This window comes from Malaclemys terrapin, chromosome 2, assembly GCF_027887155.1.
Source record: "Malaclemys terrapin pileata isolate rMalTer1 chromosome 2, rMalTer1.hap1, whole genome shotgun sequence".
Taxonomy (NCBI): Eukaryota; Metazoa; Chordata; order Testudines; family Emydidae; genus Malaclemys; species Malaclemys terrapin.
In genome coordinates this window covers 175,332,016-175,344,168 of record NC_071506.1, presented here as the reverse complement: position 1 = coordinate 175,344,168, position 12,153 = coordinate 175,332,016, and the positions used below count along the sequence as shown (strand labels likewise).

At 44.6% G+C, this 12,153-nt stretch overlaps 1 protein-coding gene across 3 annotated transcripts in view; it reads right to left on the bottom strand.

The window, feature by feature from the left end:
* PLEKHG4B (pleckstrin homology and RhoGEF domain containing G4B) overlaps nt 1–12,153 on the bottom strand; it is a 198,798-nt gene that overhangs the window by 157,773 nt on the left and 28,872 nt on the right. The window lies entirely within an intron of this gene.

Below are 12,153 nucleotides of genomic sequence, written 5' to 3'. Positions count from 1 at the left end.
AAGCAAATGACTTAGACTGGACAGTGATACCAACCAGGAAGACTCTCAAAGCATCAAAAATAATCCGGATAAAATTCCTTTTAGATATTAAAAAATATTTTCAGAACATACCGCTTGTATCTCTAAAAGAGCCTTTTTCTGACAAGGAGATGTCCTACTTCTATATTATAACTTCAAACATTCAACCCAAAGCCCGTAAGGCCCCATCCATTTCATGGCAGTTATCCCTTCTGCCAATGAGGTCTGAACACAACTTGTTTCAGAGCCAGTCGACTAGGGTTGCCAGCAGTCTGGTTTTCGGGAGGGATAGCTCAGTGGTTTGAGCATTAGCCTGCTAAACCCAGGGTTGTGAGTTCAATCCTTGAGGGGGCCATTTAGGGAACTGGGGTAAAAATCTGTCTGGGGATTGGTCCTGCTTTGAGCAGGGGGTTGGACTAGATGACCTCCTGAGGTCCCTTCCAACCCTGATATTCTATGATTCTATGACCCTGGCGGCTCCGGTCAGCAGTACTGACCAGGCTGTTAAAAGTCCAGTTGACGGAGCAGGCAGGCTCCCAACCCAGATCTGCGCAACTCTTGAGAAGCTACCGGCATCTCCCCCTGGCTCTTAGGCGGAGGGACGGGGGCTCTGCGCGCTACCTCTGGCCCCAGTGCCAGCTCAGAAGCTCCCATTAGCCACAAACCGTGGCCAATGGAAGCTGAGGGGGCAGTGCCTGTAGGTGCAGGCAGTGCGCAGAGCTACGTGGTGGCGCCTCTACTTAGGAGCTGGAGGAAGATGTCGCTTCTTCCAGGGAGCCTCCTGAGGTAAGCGCCACCCAGAGCCTGCTCCCTGAAACCCCTCTTTCACTCCAAGCCCCTGCCCTGAGCCCCCTCCTGCACCCAAATCCTAGCCCCACCCCAGAGTCCGCACCCCTCACCCCGTCACACCCCAGCCTGGTGAAAATGAATGAGTGAGAAAGGGTGGGAGAGAGCAAGCGATGGAGGGATGGGGCAAGTGAATGTGGGTTTGACCTTGTAGAAGGGGTGGGGCAAGGATGTTCAGTTTTCTGCAAATACAAAGTTGGCCACCCTACAGTCGACATCCAGAAATCAGCTGACAGCAACATTAATTGCATTCTTATCCAGAATGCGACCATACTTGCTGTCCCCACAGAGTGCTAATAGTTTTAAAACTTTTCAACTCCTGCTTCTTTTTAGCTATATTTACACAAATATGTTTTTATGCAGAAAAATGACAAAATTGGTATGATTCAGTGTGAACAGCACTTGCTTGTGATCTGTGAACCCCTTTAATCAGCACATGTATGAGCTACTTATAATGGCCATGATCCTGCAGGCCTTACTCAGACAAAAGTTTGACTGAAGTCAATGAGAGTTTTGCCTGAATGAGACCTGCAGGATAGAGACCTATAGCGAGCAGGAGCTTCACAAGAGGAAGTGATTTGCCCTTGTTATTTGGCAAACCTTGTTCAAATGGATGTGTGAACCCCCATTTAAGACAGTTGTAAGAGGCTGTTAAGGGGTGACTGTGACACTGATGGCATCAGCTGGGCACTGACAAATTCATAGCTGGAAACCAGACCAGATCACTTGTATGTTGTCGTCGTTCAAGGGAGGTGTTAGACTTGTAAGGATGTGTTTAGATTCTATAAAATGTTTGGAAGTTGTGGCAGGTGTGACCCATGGGCCTAATCGGGGGATCTCTTTAAGAGATCTAAGGGTGGGGAGTAGGAATGAGTTGTGTCTGGGTCACTGTTGCTAGGCAGATGCACAATTAGCACTCCACATCCAAAAGTTTCTGGAATTGGGTGCGGTAATTTTGGATATGTTTAATAGATTCCCTGTAGCTGGGCTCAGATTTCATGCGGGCAGTAAACTGTAGCCCACCCAAAGATTACACATGTATTACTTGTAATGTTGTATCCCATGTTGTATCGTAATATGTAAGTTTTGCTTTGTAGCTGTAAAAATGCCTGCTCTGAACTTGTGAACCCCGGCAGGAAGAGTAGCCCCCCCACCTATCAAGGACTATCCAAACAAAGTGGGCCATTGTGGAACATCATGATACAAAGACTGGGTTAATGGCCCCTCCTACACGCATGAAGGTGCTACGTGCAAGAAAGCCCATCCAATTAGCTTAAGTGCTGGCAGAAGGGGATAAAACATGGACACAAGAAAACTCCCTCTGTCTCTCTACTGTTTGGACTCTCACAGGGCTGGAGCTAGGAAACAAAAGCAGCGATCCCCCAGGTCAATCTGGGTTAGACATTCAGTGCTGACAGATTATTACATCTGTCACCTTTTTGAACCACCGACTAATTTATTTGTGCATATATGTTGCCTGCTTTAGCCTGTAAATAACGCTCTCATTTTTTCCCTAGTTAATAAATCCTTAGTTAACTATGGGTTTAGCTACAAGTGTTGTCTTTGGTGAGAGATTTGAGATACAAATTGATCTGGGGTAAATGACTGGTCTCTTGGGACTGGGAGCAACCTGAATATTTCGTGATCTTTGATGTATGGCAACCAACTATCACTAAGTCCAGCTAGCCTGGGTGGCAGAATAGACTGGAATGCCCAAGGGGACAGTCTGTGACTTCATAGGAAGACTGTTATAGCGATCCAGGAGTTCACATTAGGTACTAGGTTGGTGAAATCTAATTACAGAACATACCACCAGTTTGGGGTGTCTGCCCTGAGGTTGGCACTCCCAGTCATGAGACACTCCAGACAATATGGCAGTGACACCTAAAGCACAGCCTGGTAGAGCCTGCCCAGAAACTAGCACTAGGTGGGCTGAGGGTTGGACTGGGTGTTGTGGCTGGAGGTTGGAGTGGGGAATAGAAGAGAATATATAGGAAAGCTAGAAAAGAGACAGGCTGAAGGAGCAGCTGAAAGCACTGCAGTGGCTGACTCTGGAAGAAACTTGGACAGAAATTTTTTGGCCAGCACTGCAGGCTGAAAAGAGTGCTCTTGGTGCTGAAAGCAAAAGGAATTGTTACCTGCTATTTGACTCCCTCTGCATTCGGAGACATGGGACTTTGTAAATAAACAACACCACATCAAAGGAATACCTATCACCAATTTCTCCTCCCAACTGGAACATCCCCAGTGCCCCAAACTTTGATTAGGGTCAAAAAGGGGCCCTCAGGTTGAAAAGGGGCAACAATTATTTGGGTCAATCACTCTGAGCTGAGCATTTTCTGAAGAAGTGGGCAGTACATACTGATCTCGCCCGTCTTTTTTCAAAATAGACCCACATCATCCTGGCCTTAGAAATAACCTTGGGAAGGACTTTGATGGGAGGAAAAAACTCCTTCAAGCTCTTCTTATAGAACTTCCCCCAAATCGCTCTACGAAGGGGCTTGGTTTGAAATAAGATGTGGCTCTGCTCCAAGTCCTGACAGATCCACAGGAAACAAGGCCCATAACTGCAGCAACCCTTTGCCTCTGTGCCACTCTGGGAACCCTGGCACATCCTCTTCCTGCTCTCTGGCAGCTCAGCTCCAATGAGTCAAGTTTCCAGATCTTCCCTTGATCACAGCTGCACTCAAGACCCCTCAGCGTGGGGAGGCTCGGTGGACAGGTAACACAAACTTGGGCTGTATAGCAATTTCTGCCTCATCTCTGCAGAGCTGGGAGGTGGATGATTTCCCACCTCTAAGATGAAACCTCCATTGCCTCCCAGGAAAAAGGAGAGCTGGTACCATGGAAATGGCAAACACTGACTTTTGTGTGGTACGGGGCAGCTGTGTGCATGGGGGGCCCTGTCTGGTGGAGGAGGGAGGAATGATTCAGGTGCACAGCAAGGAACAGAGTCTCCTCATTTAGCTACAGATGAGTGTAAAACATTCGGCCCTTTTATTTAGTGTTTGAATTTATAAGTTGCACTACTCAGACTTGTCTAAGTAGGTGAGGGAGAGCATATAATCAGATCCGATGACTTGTCAGAATTCTCCATAAACAGGCCTTATCTTCTGCTCTCACTTATACCTGGGGATTTGACTGGTGCCAGGAGCTTAAAGGCACTTTTGCACCCCCTCTCCTGAGCTGGGATTAGCACCCCTTGTCCACAGCCTAGACCTCTAAATTCCCTTGAGTATAAACCATATAGTTTGTAGCCAATTAGATAAAAAGTGTTTGCCTTCTGTTTTCAGAGGGAATAGTGAGTTCAGGTCCTGAAAATAGGTTGTGCATTTCCCCCTCATCAACGTCATTTTAAGAGTCTTAACGTTTCAGCTGTCATCAGAAGGGGACCTATAAGCCTATTTCAAATTTCACATCCTCTGAGGAACATGTCGAATTCTGGACACAGACAGCCCTCCAAAAAAAGCACAAAATGAGAAGGAAGGACTGACAAGGGTACAAGAGTCTCCATTTTCAAATTCACATACACTCTTACATAAGTGAAAGAATGGGCCTTCTTACTCACGTAAAACTTCCATTGCAGTCAATGGCAATTTTGCCTGAGCGAGAAGTCCAGAATCTGGATCCAAATCGTTGAGTTTAATTCTCAACCTGCTTGCACATTGTGTACTTGTGTAAAATGAATATCGAATGGATGTACAATGCCACCTAATCAGAATGGTAGCTCTATACATCCACTTGGTACAGGTGTAAGTGACTACACAAAGGTGCAAGGGAGTAGACAAATAAGCCACTTGTCGCTCTCTGAAATCATTTGTCCTTATTATGTACAGAAAATTAACATGGCACATACTATTTCAATCTAATGTTTTTGGGTTTCGCGTGTTCACAGTGACCTATACACACTGACATCTGTATGTACACAATCAGGACTTGATCATGTGAGAAGTGGAGTGCCAGCTGCAAGATTCAGAGTACTATCATCTTCCACTGAAGTCCTAATAGGCTGCTCAGAGCACTCAGTGCTTCAAAAACAGGACCCAAAGTTACAGCCTTTAAAACCTAATCAGTTTTAAGTTAGCTGAATGAAAAGAGAATCTGAATAGTGTTTTTGAAGTGGAACACTATTTTTTAAAACACGTGGATAACTAAAAAGTAGTGACGGGATTTTATCAAGACTTCCCACTAAAATAAAATTTTGGAGCTGAAACCAAGAATGAGAAATTTCAACTCCAAATTAATTATTTTTAGAAAGTTAGGAACAACTAAGCCCGTGTCTACACTACAGCAGCACAGGGACAGAACTGCAGCTATCCTGCTGCTGCCCTGCAGGTTAGACCAGTGGTTCTCAACTGGGGATCCGCAGCCCCCCAGGGGGCCACGAGCCATTTCAGAAGAGCCCTGGTGTTCCCTGCGGGGCTGGAGCCTTGAGCCCATGGGCAGAGATTGGGGGGGAGACACCACAGGGGTGTTACCCCCCCCAAACTGCAGAGCCAGAGTGGGGCAGTCCCAGGGGCAGCTCCACCCGCCCCTCCTCCATCTCTCCCCCAGTTTTCCCAGGCCCTGGCCAGGTCAGAGGCTGAAAGCTGGAGCCAGGCAGTGCAGGGCAACTGCTGCTCTGGATGGCGCTATGGAGCAGGCAGCTGCGGCACTCGCCTGTCTCCTGCTGATACCTGGCGCTGTGGCTGCTCCTCAGCAACCAGGTCCATTTGACGCAGCTGGTAAGTGCCACTGAGGTGGAAGGACCCTGCTCCAGGGCCAGCAGAGCCCTCCGGGAGCAGCAACTGTGCGTGGCTGGGGGGAGGAAGAGGACCTCCCAGCACACAGCTCCTAGCTATCCCCTCCCTACATCTTGAGCGACATCCCCCACTGTACACAGCCCCTAGCTATCCCCTGCCTGCACCCTGAGTGGTTTTCAAACTTTCTGAGCTGAGCCTCCTGCTTTGAGTTATGATTTTTGGTTGCACCCTCCCCCCTCCACAACCCAGACAGGCTGGTGGCCTGCTGAGGTGAGTTGGGGGTGAAGGCGGTGCTTTCTCCCTGAGCCCCACCATAAAGAGCTGGCCTGAGCCCGCCAGACCCTGCCCCACCCCCAAAATAGAAGTCAAACTACCCCTATGCCTGAGGCTGCCCCTGGCTGGAGTTCAGAGTCCCCCGCACCCCTCTGGGCCCTAGAGTTTTTATAGCACGTTGGTAGGGTGGGGGGAGGAGAGCTCAGAAAGAGAAAAGTTAAGAACCCCTGTGGTAGATGCTTCCTACATCAACAAAGAGGTTCTTCCACCTCCTCACGTGGCAGTAGCTAGGTAGGAGTCTACACCAGAGGTCAGGCTGGCCCAACTATGGTGTTCAAGGTGCACAAGTTTCCACAGTGACACAACTAGGTCTATCTAATTTTTAAGTGTAGATCAAGAGGTGTTTGTTTCCTCCTTAGCTACAACACTGATATCTGCCATTATAACAGTGTTCAATAATTTAAATTTAATTTTCTGTTTAATAATGAAAATAGTTTATTTTTAAGAGAAGCGTCAGTTTGTGTTCCCTTTAAAATGCACTGGAAATACGGCTTACAGACACGCCTCTAAGGTACCTGTGCCTACAGGGAAAATTTCCAGCTGTAACACATTCTTGTCTACTGACACTTGTGAAGAGTTAAACCCTATAATTGTCTTGTCATTTCTTCATCGGATTCTTGTAATCAGAAATGAAAACCAAAGAACCTTCTTCAACAGAAAATAAGGTCTCAGTCTTTTTTTTTTTTTTAAATGGCAGACCAAAATATCAGATGAAACCACAATAGATGGTCTCATCCATGTGTTTTTTCTATCTGTGGTTCAACGTGAATCTCACCCACCCATAGCACAACTTAGAAAAAGTGTGTTCTTATAAACAATAAAATGGATTTGTTTTCAACAGAAAAATATTGCTTTTGAAGAATGAACAAGTCATAATTGTATCACTGCTTACACATTTTAAAGACAGTATATTTTGAATACAATAAAACCAGCTGTTTTATTATAAAGTGCTGCTTTAAGTGGTTGAGTGGCTAAAGCATTATCTTATAATCTTACATGAAATGAGACTGTTATCTGCAGTGAGACATAGCTCAACTAAGCCTTGGTTGGATGTACTAGAAACATTTTAATTTGTTGTAAATTGTTACTCTTTTCAGAAGAGATCCCAGGCTAAATTGTAGTCCAAATTGCTGTTTTTGCCATGTGAAAAAGTGATTATTTCATCCACAACACAGTAGCTATCCCTATCATAACTTCCATTAGGTACAAAGAAACCAAGCACAGTTTGGTAGCTCACTAGTTTTACTTATTCAAAGTCCATCTCCTTTCCATTGTTAGAAACTTTCTACCAAAGATATTTTTCATTGGGACAGTTTTAGCCACTTTCCTTTCACATCTCTTGCAATGGTCTCAATGTTTAGGTTTATAAGGGTGGCATTTTCTAATGTTTCTACAATAAGAGATGCAGTGACAGACAGACTTAACTGTTAAGTGTACATCTGGTCCTGAATGAAAGCTGCTATGTTAGTGCAAAATCATTGCTATTATGCATGTGTGTTTCTCGGAAGGCTCATCAGAATCTTAAGACTTGGGCGGGGGGATTCTTTATCCTCCACCCATTAACAATTTTGTTTTTAAAAGTCAACATTGCATCCTTAAGAAACACATACGACATAGTTAAGCCAACCTAACCACTGGAATAAGAATTGTTCTGATGATCTAGCTACCACCTCTCAGGGAGGCAGATTACATACGTCAATGGGAGAACCCTCCCATCACTCTAGTGAGTATCCAACGAAGCACTACGGTGCTGGAGTTGTGCCGCTGGAGCGTTTCAAGCGTAGAAAAGCCCCAAAGCTCTCAAAGAGCCTTACAGCATTCATAATGTTTCACACACTCTTCTGAGTATTATTCCCATTGTTAGAGAAGCAAAATAAGGGACAAGATTGGAACTTGCCAAAGGTCCAGAACAAGGTAGTAGCACAACAAAACCCTGACAGTAGCTGGAACAGAACCTTATGCGTGCCAACTCATAGTCCCGTGCTCTATGCTCTACAGATTCCCTTCCAGGATGTGTATAGTATTAGATTTTCTGCACCATAAATTCAAAGAAAACGTATTGATTTCTACTGAACCAATCAGGATGGCGTATACATTGACCTTGGAGGCAGTCAACACAACTTAATGACACCTGTTTTAGGAAAAAATCACAACCACGGATTTCCTTCTTTCTATGTAACAAAAATATACCCTGCTTCAGAATGCTACATTTATTCACATGGCCAGAAATTACTACATAATCCCATCATATTTAGCATGCAACATTTTAGCCATTACAGATAAATTTCCATTTCAATAGTATTAATAAAGTTTCTCTGTACGTACAGCATTGACACATAATATTGAAAGTGAGTAAACTAACATGTAGAGTACTTCTGTCAGCAAGTTATCTGTACATTGTATACATTTTGCTGTATTATACAAACTTAAGTCCTGAGGACTAATTATGGGACTGAGATGAGCAGCATTTCACCCTAATAAAAAGCCACAACTCTTATTTATTCATTTTATCTTTTGCAGTAGCTACAAAACCAAGCCCACACAGACTGTTTAATAAAGAATTCAATAAAGTTGACATTTATTCTCTCCAAGAAGAAACATTTTGTGAAACCACCTGCTATTTCCCAAAATAAAGTTATGTAGCTTCCATAACAGGTGGTATTTAAGTATTTAATCCACACACCTATTAGGCAAAATAGAAACCTGCTGTAAAGTTGTCCTGCTTCTTCATTTTACCCAATGGTTAATGTTTTAAACGATGGATGACACATCAGTAAAATGGAGCACACCTATAACTTATAGTGGCACACAGGGCTAAACAACGCATGCAAAAGACAATTGGATTGATACACCACTTCATTTGCCCCGTTTTATCCCAGTGCAACTCCATTAATTTCAGTGAAGTTACACCAATGTAAAATGGATATAACAGTACAGAATCAGACCCACTCACTTCCACACAAAGTTTAAGCCTACTTTAAAACTACTGCACTCTTTTTTCATAGATTTATCCTCTAATCTTCCGAATATCGTTCTTAAAAGGTTCTGTGATTACAGATATATTTCTGTTCTTAAATCAAAGGTATTTTTATCAAAATTGTTTGGATAACCTTTCTAAAAATTTAAACATGAATATACCTGTATCAAAAGATTGTTAAAAGGAGTAGATATTTCTGCCAGTTTCCCCAACTTGACTACAGATTTAATTACAGAAAGCAATTTAGGTTCATTCATTACCAAAAGACCAGTTGACAACTACAACTAGGGGCTGAATAGTACATAATAGTTCTTTGTTCTACAATCGAGCATAGTTTGGATGCTGTAGTGGGCTATAATATTAAAAAGAATTAGACAGTGTATATTTTAATCTGGCAACTACAATGGTGAATTTTGTAGAACAAATGTAAGCAGGTCAAACAAAAAACAGCCTTTAAGCAACTCAGATTTTTTTCCTGGTTTTGTCTTTGTATAATTTTATATGTTGTTTTTTTAAGACCACAGCAAAGACCAGCATGTTGAAAAGATTTCTTTTAGGCTCATCACACCGCAAGCTCAAATTCTTCAAAAATTCATTGAAGTATTGGGAGGTTACTAATGCTCTTCTCAACTACTCAGTGCATGTTTGAGAAAGAAGGGGCAGCTTTACTACTATGTGCAAAATCTTCAGGTTGTGTAAATAGGTATTGCTCCACAGAATTTAGTGAAACTATACCAGACTACACCACCTACTTCATATTATCTCACAACACAATTGAGTCTCTATGTTCATACAGTAAATTACCCAAGTATACAACCGGAAATGTAAGTGTCCAGGAAGAATTAAGGAACAGATGTCCAAAAACTAGAAGAGAAGAAAGGTAATAATTGGTGCCATCCTGAGGAATGTAGGGAGAAAATCAAATTCTTACAACTCGGGAGTGAGAGCATCAGCCTAATGAAGAAAGTAGCCCAGGCAGACAAAGCAAATTTCCCTTCTGACTGAAAAAGATTTACCCCAACCTGCCACCGCCAAAAGACTTGGAACGGATTAAGGGTCTGGCCCTGTGAGGCACTGAGCCATGTCTTAACTCAGAAATGCAAACAGAGTATCACAGTGAGGCATGAGACAATCCCACAGGCACCCACTCAGAATTTACAAGCCTTTGAATAAAAAACACATTGGGCAAGTAGGAAGACCTGAAAAATGAAGCACGAGGACTCATGAGTAGAGGAGTGAAAATATAGGCCAAATTAGAAGAGTGGTAGTATTAACAACAGACACAATCTATTCATTGCCCTCAAAATTTGCCTGCAAACATACAATTCAGAGTCATAACATTAAGGTTTGACAGTTAATCAGACAGGCAGTGGAACAGCAGTGGCTGACAGGACAAAGTCCATAGGGTTTTTCTTTTCACATTTTTTCCAGTGAACTGAAGAGAAAAAGCAGGAATCAGGCCTACCAGGCTCTGAAAGACAGGCATCCAGAAAACAGAATTGTTATTGACAATACTCATTGTTTCTATTCCACAAAGCCCAGGGATTTCTGTTGACTAGCAAGTATCTCCAAGTTCCCTGTGGGTTAAAGTATTGGGAATTGTATAGTCTGGGATGAAACTGTGCAAGAAGAAATAACATAGGGTTACCGTATTTGACAAATAAAAAAAGAGGACCCTCCATGGGGCCCTGGCCCAGCCCATTTCCCACCCCAGCCCCACCCCAACCCCGCCCTAACTCCGCCCCCTCCTCCCTCCCACTCCCAGCCACGCGAAAAGGGCTGCCTGAGTGCTACCGGCTTCACGGTTTGCCGGGCAGCCCCCAGACCCTGCGCCCCTGGCCAGCGCTTCCCCAGCGCAGCTGGAGCCCGGGAGGGGAAGCGCCCAGCCGGGGGCGCAGGGTCTGGAGGTTGCCCGGCAAACCGTGAAGCCAGTAGCGCTTGGGCTTCGTGCAGCCCCTATGCCTCCGGACCCTGCGCCTCCGGACCCTGGGCCGGGCTCCGGCGGCGCAGGGTCCGGAGGCATAGGGGCTGCCCGAAGCCCGTAGCGCTCGGCTCTTAAACAGAGCCGAAGAGTCAGGAGAGGAGCAGAGCCGCCGCGGCCGGAGGCTCTGCTCCTCCCCTGACTCTTCGGCTCTGTTTAAGAGCCGAGCTGCCTGAGCGCTACTGGCTTCGGGCAGCCCCCATGCCTCCAGACCCTGCGCCGCCGGAGCCCGGGAGGGGAAGTGCCCGGCCGGCGGCTGGGGTCCGGAGGCATGGGGGCTGCCCGAAGCCCATAGCGCTCAGGCAGCTCGGCTCTTAAACAGAGCCAAAGAGTCAGGGAATGAGCAGAGCAGCCGTAGGAGGGGAAGTGCCTGGCCGGCATTTTCCCGGACATGTTCGGCTTTTTGGCAATTCCCCCCGGACGGGGGTTTGATTGCCGAAAAGCCGGACATGTCCGGGAAAAAACGGACGTATGGTAACCCTAAAATAACATGAAGCTGCCAAATTTATGCCTCCACAAAGTTTTGTGGCCCAGCATTAAAAAGGTGTTTCACATGTAAAGAGAAACCTGTGGTGGGAAAAAAAATAATCAGAAAGAAGATATCAATGAGAAAATTAGTAGAGAAAAATAATTGAATAAAATTTAAAGAAAGAATGGGAAATTAAAGAGAAGCAAAGGAAACGTGAGAAAGGGAAAGAAGTACAGCTGGTGAGCTGAAAGCATCATCACTACAGGAAACAGATATTCCTAGCTCAAATATGGTGGGGGTCAAGGGAGCATTGCTGAGATCAGCAAAGTATTTTGGGACTAGGAAGTAAGAAGTCCCTGGAAGCAGCTCAGAAGTCCTTTTGTAAGAATTTTATGTATTCTGTATATGAAGGGTGTGCTTAACTTTTGTAAACTAAAATGATTACATCTAAAATTAGCCTTTATAAACAAAATACACATATATAATATACACATTCTACATACCTTTGTTGTTGTTGTTTTGGTGCTTAGCTGTGACATTTAAGCACAAGGTAATAGATGTCATATTTGGGCTAAGAAAGAAAATGCGGGTAATACTTATAGGACATGAGGGGCCAAATTATAGGACACAAGGGGCCAAATTCAGCCCTCACTCAGGCAATGCAATAGAGTTGAAGTGCAATGGGAATTACACACGTGTGATGGGAGGATTTTGGCTCTGGACATCTGATACAAAAAGCACTTTGTCCTGACCTGTTTGTAATTAATACAATCTTCCCCACCTCCAC